This window comes from Panthera tigris, chromosome D2, assembly GCF_018350195.1.
Source record: "Panthera tigris isolate Pti1 chromosome D2, P.tigris_Pti1_mat1.1, whole genome shotgun sequence".
Classification (NCBI taxonomy): Eukaryota; Metazoa; Chordata; class Mammalia; order Carnivora; family Felidae; genus Panthera; species Panthera tigris.
This window is the reverse complement of record NC_056670.1, coordinates 81,647,153-81,662,579: the sequence shown is the minus strand read 5'-3', so window position 1 is coordinate 81,662,579 and position 15,427 is coordinate 81,647,153. Positions and strand designations below refer to the sequence as shown.

Here is a 15,427-nt window from a genome sequence, read left to right as displayed (position 1 = left end):
GCCCTGAGTCAGGCTCTGTGCTGAGAGTGTGGAGCCTGGTTGGGATTCTCTCTCTCTCTGCCCCTCCCTCGCTCACACTCTCTCTCTCTGTCTCTCAAAATAAATATATAAAACTTAAAAAAAAAAGTCTGACTCAGATGAGCCCAAGGTGACAGCTCACCTTTCCCTGAGTGGGAGACCTAGAGGGGGGGACCACCCCTACTGAGGACCCAACTGTCCATAATTTGTACAAAAGGACAAAATTTGCTCAGTGCCCCCATGCACCTGTACCAGAACTTCCTACAGTAAAAAACATACATACATATCTCCCTAAGGGCATTCGCTGCTGAGGAGAAAAGAGGAAAGGAAAATTTGTGATAAACCAACTACGCATTCCGGGATAATTCTGAGCACCTAGTAGGTGTCAAGCCCTATCCTAGAATTCACATATTGTAACAAACAAGACAAGCCATGCCTGTTTCCGGAGGCAAAATAATAGCTCCCGCCCCGAGACGTCTGTCGCACTCCACAGAGGCTGTGAACGTGGCTTATGTTACATGCAAAAGGACTAGAAGGTTGCAGGTGGTATTAAGGCTGCTAGTCAGCTGACCTTGTGATGGGAGCTTAGCCTGGATTGTCCAGGTGGGCCCAGCGTAATCTCAGTAGTCTTTGTAAATGGGACAGGGAGGTAGAGGGGTCCATGTCGCACGGTATAGGCGTGAGGAAGATTCAGTTCGTCCCTGCCGTCTTTAAAGATGTAAGGGGACCATGCACCAAGAAATGAGGGCAGGCCCCCAAAACTGGAAAAGGCAAAAAAAAGGATTCTCCCCTAGAGTCTCCAGTAAAGACTGCAGCCCAGCCGACAAGTGATTTCAGCGCATGGGACCATTTTGGACTCCTGACCTCCAGAACTGTAAGATAATGACTGGGTGTTGTGAGCCATTTTGTTTGTGGTAACTTGTTACAGTAGCCACAGGGTATGAGCACACCTGCCCTCCCTAGTGGGAAACCCCTTAACGGTTCCTATGGAAACAGTACGGCATGAGGTTGTCATTCCGGAATCCTGGGATCTGGCCTGAGAGTTCCTCGCCATGGCTCTATCCTGCTAAATCCCGTGGCCCTCTGTGCCCAGCCATCCCGGGTTACCCAGTGATGTCCTAACAAAAGGCCATGGCCTAGCCCTCTACATGTGCACAGTCTGTGCCCTCAAGTCACAGGGACCCCCCCCTCCCTTCTTCCAACCCAATCTTACTCTCCCTTCAAAATAGGTACCCAACTCTTGTGGTGAGAATGTGGGAGTATGGGATGCGATCGGGGTAAGACTTTCCTCCCAATCCTTTCTGAAATGGTATGTCCTTTTACGTTCCTCCGGGAGGGTCAGAAACTGTCCTATTACAAATTCTCCCAGCAAAGGCAGTCTTTATATCAATGCCTGGGTGCTCACACACACTAAACCCTGTATCATTCTGTCAACAAGCCACAAAACTACTTGAGACCCATTACAATTTGCCGTGCCATGGCTCAACGAGCTAATCCCTCTCTCTTGCTAACTTTCCACCAATTATGACTTTGGCAATGCCTTTTAGGAATGCTGCGGCTTTATGAATTTGCTTCTTGAAGGACATTAAACAAATCCACTTTTCAATTTAAAAATAAAACTGTATCAGTGTGGCAAAGCCCCTGGGTTTCCATTTCCAGCCACGTTGGAAACACAGAGACGAAGTCTCCAGCACAAACCAAACAAGGAAGCCAGGGCAGTTATTTAAAACAAATATTCACTACATGGAAATATATTAAATAAGGCTGTACTGTAAATTCCAACAGAGTAACTCGCTAAACTAAATAGTGTCAGCGATTCGCTAACTCAAGGAATAAAATGAGGACCATGACACCGAACCGATCTGTGTCCTCGGCACCATTTTGCAAATGGAAAGGCTGAAAATAGTCTTGATTTTTTTTTCCCCCAGCTTGGAGAAAAAAAAAAAAAAGCCTCAGAAAGACATCTTCAGTTCTAAGCGACCCAGGGCATCTCCCAGCAGATGTCGGAGAAGCCTGGCATTCTGCATTTCTGCTCTAAGCCCCTAGCTTTCCTGCACCTCATGTGTCTCTGTAGTCACTGATCTACGCCCTTGAACGCTCTGATGTCGGAGAGCTCCGCGAGAGGCTAAGTGTTTGCAGGAAGGGTGAACAAATGACCAACCTGGTCCCCAGCAGTTGTCAAGGCTGAGTGGATCCCCGTCATTTGGGCCTTCAATTTTCCAAGTGCCTGAAAGCTGTCTGAATGCAAAGGTGATGAGAAGGGTGAGGACATGCTGAGTGAAATGTGGGGTATTTTTGTCTAAGTTTAAAGAGAGAGAGAGAGAGAGAGAGAGAGAGAGAGAGAGAGAGATGTTCACTACCAGGGCATTTTACTCAAAGAACAAAGGTTTCTCCCTTTTTTCAAAAAAAAATAAATAAATAAATAAAACCTAATATGTGAACTACATTTTGAAAGCCACAAAAATTCCTGAACAAATGAGTGCAATTTCAAAATAGGACTCCCGACCCAAATGGAAGGTCACTTTTCTACCAGTTATGCGGAGACAGTACGTAGGAAAAGCCCATGCTGTGATGAATGACAGATGGTGGGCTAACATAAATCCTTCCTTTGCCTGTGACCGTCCTTTATAGACTGCCACGTCGCCCAGGCTTCCCGAGCTCACAAGTGTATGCAGGTAAACTGAGGCAGTCTCTCGGGGAAACTCCGCCAGGGCAGTGGGGCCATCTACCTGTCCTGTTTTGCCAGGGCACATGGCACAAGGGTGAGAGCAGGCTCTGCAGGGAACTTGAACATGTTTATTTATGTGAATTCCTGCCACGTTTCTGTCTCCTGGCAAAGATCCTTTCCTTGGTCAAACTCGGGCTCTCCTGAACTCTCCCCTCACTAGCCCCTGAGACTTTTGGGTTTCCCTGCTCATCTCCACGTTGACCTCTAGCAAGAACAGCCCTAAGTCAGTTCAGCCAGAATCCCCCACCCTCGAGATCCGATGGGGCTCCTCACCCCAGCCAGCCCCCAGGTGATGTCCGACGAGCCTGGCCTGCCTTCCGCAGGAGTCCTGTTAGGTTGGTTTTGCCATGATCTCCCCTTAGCGTGATGTTGCTTCGGTGATTTCCCAACCCCACCTGTGCCTTGGCTATAAATCGACACTTGCCCGGGCCGCATTTAGAGCTGAGCCCCATCTCTCTCTTCCACTGCGAAACTCCACCACAGTGTTCCAACACCCAGCAGGGAGGTCCTGCGTAAGGTCTGCCTTACCAATCTAACAAGGGTCATGATTATTTTCATCAGGGTCCCAAACGTGTGCTTAGCCGGGGGAGGGTTAACATTGGTGCGGGAAGTTCTACATCGAAACAATGGGGGATAACGTTCGTCCAAGCAGTTACCTTACTGGATAATCGCATGCCGTTACACCCCACTCATCCCCACGAGGGGGAAGAAGGTACGAAGGAGGTGAAAAAGTAACAAAATTCAAAAATTAGAACACAAGCTCTGGCATCAGGCAAACAGAGTGGGAATTTGGTCCTGGCCGACTGGTTAGCCGCTAAATCAGTATCAACTTCGCCTGCAAAAATAAGGATCATATGACCAGCCTTTCCTGGCTCCTGAGAGGATGAAATAAAATGATACGAGTACAGTATGCAGCCCAGACTAAGAGCTCGATGAAGATTAAATATGATGATTTTCATCATCCTTGATAGCAATTCCTGCGAAGCACACCGGAAATTCTAAGAAACTATCTGGGGCTTTCAGAGGGGTGCCAAAGCATCACGAATGCTACTTTATTGTGAAAAGGCCAGGCGCACAGATTTATATCCCTTTGTGGGAGACACTGCATTGGGGAATTATTAATTAGATATGAAGTAGGAACAACACATTCGTCAGTTCATCAAATACTTCCTGGGAACCCCGATGTTCAGGGCACTGAGCGTGTGTCCTGGGGGCATAGCAGCTGCACCAGGTGGCGGGTCCCATGCTGGAGTTTCTATCGGTTCATACCTCAGGAGTCTGCTTAGATACTCATTTCTTCTTTAGGTACTTATTTCTGTCCCCATCATCTTACAAGCAGCAAACATTCTGTTTGTCAGAAGGAAACTTCCTATTTTGGTAAAGAAAAAAATGCTAAGAGCATCTTGTTAGTTTGTTAACATGGGTGATAGCATTTTTAATTTCTCTCCTCTCTTCACCTCCCCCTGCCCACCCTCTCCCCTGCCACCACTTACAGCCTGGCTGGTGTTAACCATGTGATCTGGCCACGTACCATGTGACCCCGCCGGCTACCCTGTGATCGGGTACCATGTGACATCAGTTACCCTGTCATCAGGCACCGTGTGCTCATGTCAATCACTGTGTGACAGCCGGTGCTTTACTACATGATTAGGTTCAACGCTCAGGCTAGAAGAGAGCATAAACCTACAGTGGCATCCACCTTCTTTTATAACTTTCCGAACTTAGTTTGCTGCAACTCCCTCAGCCTTCCCTAACCCTCCCAGGACTGGATCGGAGACAGGAGGAAAACGAAAACAAAGCCTGCTGGTCCCCTGAATTCTGGTTCTGCTTACTCTATGTCCCTTCTCGGATTTTAATAAAACTCGGTCTCACTTTTGGAGGATCTGAGAGCTCCCCAACGTGCCACCTCTGAGAAGTCAGCAAATAGCTGGTTATTAACAGTAAACACCACCGGTTTTATCACTGCCAGTATAGACTTAGGGCTAATGTACGTTGATGTCTCTGCTTGGGAATGTCCAACACAATCTAGAGTAGGTCGCTTTCTTCTAATGTGCATGGATTTGAGAGACGCCCGTAAACAAAATCCCTTACGCCCAACACTAACCAAGGAGGATCTAGTTTTTACGTTAACAGATTTTTTGTTTTATTTTGTTTTGTTTTAATCTGTCCAACAATGACACCATGGGCCACGGGTTCCATTCAATAGTTCCCTGAGCGATGGTACCACTGAGCACGAAGCACACAGACACGCCTGTACACACAGTTGTATGTGTTCTCAACCTGGTTTATACTCATTAAACCTGTTAGCATAACCTCCTGATTTACTTGAAAATATTAGATAACTTGACAGCATACGACCATGAAAGGGAAGTTGACTTTTATGTGAAAATGAAGTTGGAAGCTTTGAAAACAACAAAGATGAATCACTTTGAAGACAGGTGGTGACAACTCAGTTGCTGTGGGCTCAGGTGGGCATGAGACCCCCCAGAAGGGCCCCAGCGATCCAAAAAGAGTTCAAACTGCTATGCAAGCGGGAGGAGAACATGGCACCAGAGGCGTCACATGCCCGGACGATGATGTGACAGGTTCACCAGGAGACCCATCTTCAAGCCACCAAAGTGAAGCAGAGTGCCAGACCTTCCCCATGAAATGGACGTGCACTTACCGCTTGCAAGTTAAGCGTGGGTGGTATATGCGTATTATGTTTTCAATGATTCACGACCTCACCAAATGTTTCAATTAACAATCAATTATGTTATGATTGAATTGAATGAAACGCTTCTGCAGTACTGAAAACAGAAAAAAAACAATGATGGGGCACCAGGTGGCTCACTCGGTCAAGCGTCCGACTCTTGGTTGTGGCTCAGGTTATGATCTCACGGTTCGTGAGTTCGAGCCCCGCGTCGGGCTCTGTGCTGACAGTGTACAGCCTGCTTGGGATTCCCTCTCTCTCTGCCTCTCTCTCTGCCCCTCCCCTGCCTGCACTCCTCTCTCTCTCAAAATAAATAAAGAAAAAAAAGAAAAAAGAAAAAAAAGTTAAAAGCCCATTGGGATCACTGGTGCTCAATAGATATTTCTACATTGACATCTTTTCTGAAAGGGAAAAACTGATTATGATTCAATGGAGCTTGCTCCCAACCCTCAACATGGCGGCAGGGAAGAGAGGAATCCCTTCATCATGGCTGCCCCAGCCGGCATGAAGTTTCCAGCCGGGCCAAGAGAGGAGACCCTTCTGTAGGAATGTGCTTGGTAAAATGCATCTAGGCTATTAGCTTTCTGAGCTCGACACACACTGACCGCTGCTCGCAGGTACCAGGGATATTCATCTTATGTCTCTGAGGAACCAGGAAGGTGAAGTCAGCAACGCTTACCATGTGATCTCGAAAGTCCCTCCGTGCATTCTGCAATGGCGAAGTAGGAAAGGAAGTAGCCTCATGAAGACCAAAGAATAACTGGGGCGATAGAAGAAGTGCTTGATTCTCAAAATTTTCGCTGCAGTCATGATTTCCTGGCCCTGATAAAGAAGCTCTGTGGAGAGCTGTGCATTCAAATCCTCCTAACAAATGGAAGGACTGGAGCGTACCACGCCTGGGACCCGAAATGTCCTGCCTTTGTTGTTCTTAAGGAACATGGCGAGGGGAGGAAGCCATGAAGTATGGGATGCGAGAAGAGGAAGAGAGCCGCAGTCTTCCGGGAATCTCCAAGCTGAGGCTGCGGCAGAGGAAAGGGGTCACGGAAGATGCCTCGGCATCACGGAACTCACCGCCCGATCGCTTCTCGGCCTTTTGGCTAAGATCAAGTGTAGAAGTCACCGCCCAAGGGGAGGGAAGGCCGTGAGCGGGTCAAGGCACCTGCAGACACAGGCTTCGCGCTGCCCATCCCCAAAGACGGAAGCCCTCATTTGAATTAAACAGAAGGAGACACATAGGGCCTCAGAGAGTCTACACTTCAGACATCAGGAGGCCGGTGGCCTCTGGTCCCTACTGGCACAGCTAACACCCCGCCCCAGCCTCTCCAGTGGCCACGCAGCCGCGATGCAGGTGTGTGGGAGGAACGTTGCGAGAGGGCTATTTTGAGAGACTGGACGGTTTTGATGGCTAATAGGGTTCACTGAAGCTTAAAAGACAAGATCCATCTAGAAATGTTCACAGAAGGATGATTTCACCTGAGTTATTTAAAGCAATGTATCTTTTTAGACGTATCTGCTTATGAGGCCTCTCCCAGGCTTATGTAAGAGGGCAGCCTGCGATCCAGGGACCTCACGCTCACTCTGTACCCACGAGTGTGATCTGCCAGGGAACAGGGCGCAGATGAAAGATTCACGTGGTCATCACAGACACAGGTGTATTTTAATCTTTGTTCCCTAAACCCCTTCTTGCTAATGACCTCGTGTCATACTTCAGCGAAAAAACAGAAAGAAACCACACATAGTCTTTCTCCTCATCCAGCCCCCACATCTAGCCCCGTGGTGACCACTGTGCCCACTCCACCTTCTCTCCTGTCCCAACGGATTGACCGTACTTGGTCCCATCGATGGCCAGCCCTTCCCCTTCCACATTTTCCAACATGGACCTCACGGCTCCCACCGGCCTCCAGGCCACCGCTCACCGCTCCTCTCTCCCAGCATGCCCCAAATCAGCAGCGACCATATAGACCCGTCTATACCACAGCCCCCTCCAGACGCCATAACTGTGACCCCTGGCATTCCCAAATCCTGAAGGAGGCGCCCACTTCGACATCCCACTTGCTCTGGGCCCCTACGGGCCAGTCTCCCCCTCACCACGCCAAGAGCACTGCCCTGGTCCACACTGGCAGTGACCCTGTGTGGAAGAACCTACGGCTTCTCTGTAACACCATCTTCCCGTCTCGGACTCTTCTCCTGATAGCAGCAACTTTTCTCTGCAACTGCTTTGCTGGCTTAGCTTCAACTGTGAAGCTCCTAAAAGGGAGGGAGACCCAGGGTTTCACCTGGTCTGCTTCTCTTCTCCAGCTACAGTCACTCGCCAGGTGGCCGCAGAGGCATCATCTGAATGCTAGGGACGCCCCACGCTGTACCTTCGCACATTCCCTTTCTCCCGAACCTCAGGCTGAAATCTCCACTTGCTCCCTAGATCCGCCCTCCCACTGCCCACTGCCGCCCAGGCACCTCGTAATTCATGGGGCCACGCATTTTCCATGGGGCCAACGTCTACCCCGAGAGGGTGGAAATGGGCTCTCGGGGAAGACAAAGATATTATACAGGCCCGCAGCCTTCCAAAGCACACCCTCCCCTGCAAAAGCTTATTTGTTAGCACTTAATGTCTCTTAATTAAATGTAAATCTAATCTAATCCTTCTCCTTAGGGGGGTGATAATGAAAATCAGGCCGAGAAACAGGGAGCTAGGTCAGGACAGAGCCCGTGAGGGCCCCACCCCTCTAAACCGGACTCTCCTCAAAAACCCCACCAATCCCTTGTGGCTCCAGCCAAAAACCCAGATTCTTCATTTTCCTTCCCTCCCTGCATATTCTAGAGCAGTCCACTTGACCCCCCTTCCCCCAAAACACACCACAAATCCTCCACTGGCTTCTCTCCCCCAAGACCACCTGAGCCCCAGCCATAGCTTGTCCGGCCCACGTTATGCCACGAGCTCCTAACTCGTGCTCCAATTTGGTTTCTGCCTACGCTGCAGACCAGTGTCATGAAAACACGGGTCAGTGATGCCACTTCTCGGTTTTAAACTGTCCATCAACTTTCCATTTCAAAATAAATCCCTGCTGTAACGGTAAACCGGCCTTCTTCCTGCTCCTTCTACCCGAGAGCTTTGTGGCACCTGCTCTCTCTGTCTGGAACATTCTTCTATCTACCTATCATTTAGAATGCTGACTAACTGCCGCCCCCCGGGAGCCCTTCCCCGAGGAGCGGTTCTCAGGCAGGCGCCCCAGTCTGTCACAGCCGCCCTTCAAATCCTCTGGGGGGATCCTCATCACCACTGGATATTCCCCAATTTGCTCCTTCGGTTTTTTTTTTCTTTAATTTGAAATAAACGTAAATCTTAGGTGCAGATGTACAGAAAAGTTGTAGAGAGTTCTGGTATCCACTCCACACTCAGGCTCTTTGGTTGCCGTGGTACATTTGTCTCCGTCAAGCAACTAGCACTGCCTCATTGCTACTCACTAAACCCCACGACTTACTCGGATCTCACCAGTTTCCTCCTGATGTCCTTCTCCTGCTCCAGGATCTCATCTAGAAACCACATCATTTGTAGTCTTCATGTCCCCTCAGGCCCCTGTGGCTGTGACAGCTTCTTGGACGTTTCCCCACCTTTGATGATCTTGACAAGTTTTGAGAAGCCAGTCAGGCACTTTGCAGAAGGTCCCTCAATCTGGGTTCGTCTGAAGTTTTTCTCGTGGTCAGACTCTGGTTTATTAATTTGCTTGTCAGTTTGTTTCTTGTCTGTCCTTTCCCAAATACCCTGAACTCTGATAATTCAGACACCTGGGGCCCCTGGGGGCTGGGTCCGCTCTGCCATGTACTTTCTGTGTCCCCAGAGCCACGACCACACCTTTCCCATGCGTGAACAACAATACATGCACATCTCACAAAGCACGCCACGGTGAGACAGCACGGTGAAATTTTCTCCCATTACACAGCAGCACGGAATTATACCTGCACCTGCGCCTGAGGACGTCACACTGGGCTAAAGATGTTCCGTTGGAGTTAAGACAAGAGCTCCGTCTTTTGCTTATTTGCAACATCTCTCCGTCTTCTATTTCCGTGAGGACCAGGATCCTTGAGGAAAAGGCTTCATTCTCACAGACATCAAACTCTTCACTATTTCCCTTAAGCTACGGTGTGTCGGCTGCAGGCCAGTTATTTGCTTTACAGCATCTTCTGAGATGCTCATTGTAAATAAACCTCTATTACCTCCACTCAGGAACGAGGAAGCAGAGACTCCAGATTTAATGGAATCGCTGACACGATGTGGCTACTCTGTGAACCTAGAACCTGAGCCTTGGGCTGATGCCTCCAGCGCCCCTGTGGCCACCCACTGCCTCTTGGTTTCCCCCCTCGAGCAGCCGCCGCGTGGCTGAGGAGTTACAACATTTACTTGAACGTGATGTGCACCAAATGTCTCAGGTGTTCAAGACCCAGAGGAGGAACACTGCACGAGAGTCCAGTGAAGGGATGAGAGCACTGACATCTGGACCAGAGAGCTCTCAGCGCGGACGTCTGGAACAGAGAGATCTCAGCGCGGACGTCTGGACCAGAGAGATCTCAGCGCGGACGTCTGGACCAGAGAGCTCTCAGCGCGGACGTCTGGACCAGAGAGATCTCAGCGCGGACGTCTGGACCAGAGAGATCTCAGCGCGGACGTCTGGACCAGAGAGCTCTCAGCGCGGACGTCTGGACCAGAGAGATCTCAGCGCGGACGTCTGGACCAGAGAGATCTCAGCGCGGACGTCTGGACCAGAGAGCTCTCAGAGCGGATGTCTGGACCAGAGAGCTCTCAGCGCGGACGTCTGGACCAGAGAGATCTCAGCACGGACGTCTGGACCAGAGAGATCTCAGTGCTGACGTCTGGAAGAGAGATCTCAGCCTCTGGATGAGCGTGAGTGATGAGAGGGACATGACAGGGAGGATGTGGAGGAAGACTGGCCAAGCCGGACAGAGGGAGAGCAGGTGCAGACACAGCCAACGATGGCCGCTATCCGTGGAATGAACACTAAGGTCACCCCAAGCAGTTTACGGAAAGTGTAATTTCTGCACACAGGTTGCCAATTAAAAAGTCTGGGGGTGCCTGGGGGGTGCTCAGTCGGTGGAGCTTCTGATTGATTTTCGCTCAGGTCATGATCTTACAGTTTCGTGAGTTCGAGCCCTACTGCCAGCGCAGAGCCTGCTAGGGATTCTCTCTCTTCCTCTCCAACTCGCACTGTCCCTGTCTCTCTCAAAATAAATAAATAAACTTTAAAAACAATAAAAAACAAAGAGTCTGGGAACTGGCAAACTCGGAAGCTTCATGCTATTTTCATGCTTTATTTGTTCCCTTTCGAGAATTTCCAGAAGGCTGGGCACACCTTTACATCCCCCTTTATCCCCACAGCCATCCAATAACAAGTTTACGTGCAGCTCTGGGGGTAAGAAAAAGACCTGTCCTTGGACAGCTCAACCCTGAAGCAGAAATTGGTTTTCAAGATGAAACCTAGAAATCCAAAGGGAATTACTTTAAAGAAACAAAGACCCAAGAAAAGTGAAACTCAGCAATGAGGCAGAGCAGGATCTGTTTGTCTACAAGAGACGGCCCAATGTACGTAACAACCTCCTGATAGGACTTAAAGATGTTCTCTGCTAACCTGCAGGGCTCAGTGCACCAAACCACCAAAAGCCTCCCACGGCATCCTGACACAATCACAAGTTTAAATAACCAAGTTGATAAATATTCTCTTTCTATGAGCAGCAGAATTAAAAAAAAAAAAATTAACGAGAAAAGGAAGCTACATGACAACGTGGCACCTCATGTTTTTGTTTTTGTTTTTGCCTTCCCTTCGTCACAGTGATGCCACATGACCGTGGGTAAAAAGCTCTCTGCTGGACTCCCAGACCTCCCACCTCCCAGCCTCAGGCACACCTTCGCTCTGGGAGTCTGTGATCCTGACTCATCCCTCACAGAACAAATCAGAAATCCCACCGAATAAAAATAATTCCCCTTAAGTCTAAGCTCAAGACTTTTGACTAGTCCCAAGGCAACCGCTGCAAAATCTGCCTTGAACTTGATCACTGGGGGTGCGGCCACGTAATCCTGCAGAGCTGGTCTTGCATGGAGCTGACCGGAGGCCATTCTGAAGCTACCAGATCCTTCTTCCTCTTTTCCATGCCCAGAACTCTGAAGCGTTCACAGCTCTGGAGGCCTCAGTGGGCCCAACCCTGGACACAGACACTGCCACTTGTTGAAAGGACATGTTGTGCAGGGACCTCGGCACACAGATGTGGAAGATCATAGCTCCTCCACTAAAGGAGCACTTCCACGCCCCGCCCCCCCCACCCCGGCGACCCGATCACTCGCTGTCCAGGAAAGGTTTTAGGGTCTGACTCCCTCCCCCACCCCCAAAGCTCTGTAAACTAAGCAGGAACAGCAGGGCGCCTGGGTGGCTCAGCTGGTTAAGTGTCTGACTTCAGCTCAGGTCATCATCTCACAGTTCGTGGGTTCGAGCCCCGTGTCGGCCTCTGTGCCGACAGCTCAGAGGTGGAGCCTGTTTTGGATTCTGTGTCTCCTTCACTCTGTGCCCCTCCCCTGCTTGTACTCTGTGTCTCTTTCTCAAAAATAATAAACATTAATTTTTTTTTAAATTAAATAGGAACAGCTACAAGGAGCATTTTCTTGTCAAAGCTGCACGGGCTGAGCAGGGAGACAGGTGCTACCCAGTGAGGACCCCACGGCTCACAGCACAGAAAGCAAGCTCTCCTTTGGGGGCCTCAGTTGGCAGGGGTCTGGCTTCCTTGGAGTAGTCGTTGTCTGGGGTGGTAGAGAACTCAGGTTCAAGGCCTCCAACAGGCAAAAAGAGGTTGAAGCAGTCAGAGAACATGGGCTTCGTTCACCCTGGGAAGACCACAATGTGAAAAGCACCACAGGGGCTACAGAGAACGATCTCCTGGAACCTCAGACGGGGCACAGCGCTGGGCCCCATCCCCCGGTCACGCTCAGTGCCAGGACCCAGACTCGGGGCCAAATTGGAGGCTGATACCCTCTCAGGCCAGCAGCCCTGGACGTGCACAGGACTTAAAATATAAAGTCATTCCAGTCCACCCAGGCAGGGTGGGGTCGGGAAGCACTGAATCACAAAACTTCACCACAGGACTGATGTCCACCCACTAACAGGGGTCACTGGCACCACAAAGCTCTATGCGGATAGCCCGGCGAGGTGCCCCTCCTGCAAGGGCAGCTCCACGGACAGCGGAGAGAAAGAGGCCAGAGCCTCATGAGCCACCTGCTCTCCAGGCCCCCAAAGCTCGACCCTTAATGCAACAGTCCAGTAATAATAGTCATGGGCATGGGGAGGTCATTCCCTCCGGCATCAGTGGATGCCAAGCATCACTTGGCATACATTAACATGAATCTTTCCAGAATGTTAGTATCCCATAGGTGGCCCATGGCGGGGGGGAGGGGACCACTCTCCCACAGCCACCCGGCTCCCAAGGGTGGGCTGAAAACAAAGTATGACCCGCCGTAAAGCAGGCGTGCTTCTCCGTCTACAAAGTGAGCCCTTCCTGTGACGCAACGTTAGCAATCTTAGAAAGCTCATCAGGCGATCGCTTTTCCGTCCTGACTCTGGACAGGTGACCATGATGAATAATATACAAAGAAGGGCTATACCACTTCTTCAGGTCCACCATTGAGGACACTTTCTATTAAGTAAGACAAAACAAAATCCACTCCTGCCCCGCCTCCAAGGATGACATTAAGAAGTTCCCTCAGGGTGTCTGGGTGGCTCAGTCCGTTAAGTGTCTGACTTCGGCTCAGGCCATGATCTCACAGTTCGTGGGTTCGAGCCCTGCATCAGGCTCTGTGCTGACAGCTCAGAGCCTGGAGCCTGCTTCAGATTCTGTGTCTCCCTCTCTCACCCCTCCCCATTTGGGCACATGCGCTCTCTCTCTCTCAAACACAAATAAACATTTTTTTAAAAATTAGAAAAAAAAAGAAATTCCCTTAGAAACTATAGTCAGGGAAAAGTGGGCCTCCTGTGGAGAAAGACTGCGCCTATCTGATCAGACCCCAAGAATGCTGGAACTCACAGTGTCCCTCATTTGTCTGGGCTTGGCAAGGCTTGGGAGAGAATGGGCTGCTTTACAACGTGCCGGGTTCCCAGGGGTTCCCTCTGGCCCCTTCTACCCACAAAGATCCCCCTCTCACTACACGATTACTTTGAGGTTACTTTTTAGGTGCTGTCTTGTTACATATGGTTTCCCGTAACTTGAAAACCACCCCAAATCCATCCGACAGGTAGAATAGAAATAACAAGTGGGACATTTCCCTTCTCTCCCATTTTCCTCGCCATTAGAAACTCACTTCGTGATGCACTGTCTGTGAGGGACCTTAAGGTCCAAGAGAGAATACCTGTTTGAGAAATACCGCTCAGAAGAGCCGGGCCCCCATAAATGACACGCAGACCGTGTTTGCCCTCAGGGTACCTCATAAAAGAGGAGTGCTCCGTTCTCTTTAAACCAAGCTTAATTCTTAGGTTTAGTACCAAAAATAAACAAATCGATCCAATATTCAGCTAGACTCCTCCATTCAATGCCCAGATCATCCGCAGGTGAGTGGCGAATTAAAAATACCTTCGGCACAATAAACTGCAGCATCAGACGGGGATGAGATGGCCTTTTACTTTAGTCAAGCAATAACATTCCGTTTGAAGAATCAAATCAGATTTCTGACCCCTTCATCCCCCGGAGGGCGGGGAAAGCAGCCAGGAGGCCAGCTGCCACGTGGAAGGGACTGGGGGGGGGGGGGGGAGCGGTCCCAGGGAGAGAGCCCTGACTGCCACCTGTCAAATGCGACCACTGCAGTCAGGACCAAGATGAGGAAAATGCCCTGAAGAGACCCTAACTGTGTTGTATTTATGGTTTAGCTTCCATCAAAGGAGTACGGCCTGATGAAACACCACCCCACCTTTTCACAACATACATCCCATCCCCCTGTAGCACAGCAGAGGAACTCAATCTGACCATTTAGGACTTTCTAGCTCTTGCCGGAAACCTCAGGGTTTTGCCCCCCCTGAACACAATGCATCAGGAGAGAAGATAGGCTGTCAAGAATCACAGAAGAGGAGAGATAGAGAGGCGTCCTCTAACCTACTCTCCCAGGCCTCTGAATCCCAAGCAGCCCCTTGTTAGTGAGGCGAGGGCAACGCATCAGACAGATTGGGGGAGAGAGCTTTCCTGCTATGAAAAATAGATCGCATGCTAAGAAAAGTGTCAAGGGCTAAAGAGCTGCCCAAACGGCCGGACAGCTCAAGCCCTCTCCCCTGCTGGGGATGGTTAATATTTATATTCACAAATATTCACACTTAGCACTGTCTGTCCCTCGTTCAGGCCCCGTGTATCCATGACATGGGAGTTGAGGGGCACCGGGTCTTAAGCACGGAGAACAGCTCGGGCATCTCTGATACAGCAACGTGGGAAGAGGCTTTCCGTCGAGGGCTTTTGTTTTGAACCATTAGAATCCAGTGAACTGAAAAGACCAAGCTGTCAGTGTTCATTTTCTTCTGAAATCAACCAAACTGTAGAATAACACAAAATATTTCACTTTACAATATAATTTGTATCTTCAATTTCCTTGCAGCTCTGGGAATTTGACAGGTACAGTATTAAGTAAAAACCCTCCTGTGAAGTCTTATTGGAAAGGTCAACATGAAACAGCAGACGGCAATCTCCCTGCTGTTTAGGGACGCTCGCACATAGATACGAACGTGGATCACCCTCGCCCGTGAGTTTAGAACAACTCTCAGTTAAGGAAATTCACTAGCTAACAGATCCCTAAGATAATAAGAAGCACCATTTTTCATTTTCATGGAAAACACAACTGAAATTATTTCTTGGTGGGATTATTTCTTTCTGGAATGATTTCTTTGTGGACACAAATATAAAATGGGTAACTGCATTGTATTCCTGGAAAAGCACTGCTACAAAAATGTGTCGTGTACTTT

At 49.6% G+C, this 15,427-nt stretch overlaps 1 protein-coding gene across 2 annotated transcripts in view; it reads right to left on the bottom strand.

Annotated features, from left to right (window-relative positions):
* The window catches only part of DOCK1 (dedicator of cytokinesis 1), a 524,611-nt gene that overhangs the window by 161,079 nt on the left and 348,105 nt on the right, over positions 1-15,427 (bottom strand). The gene's annotated exons all lie outside the window — the stretch shown is intronic.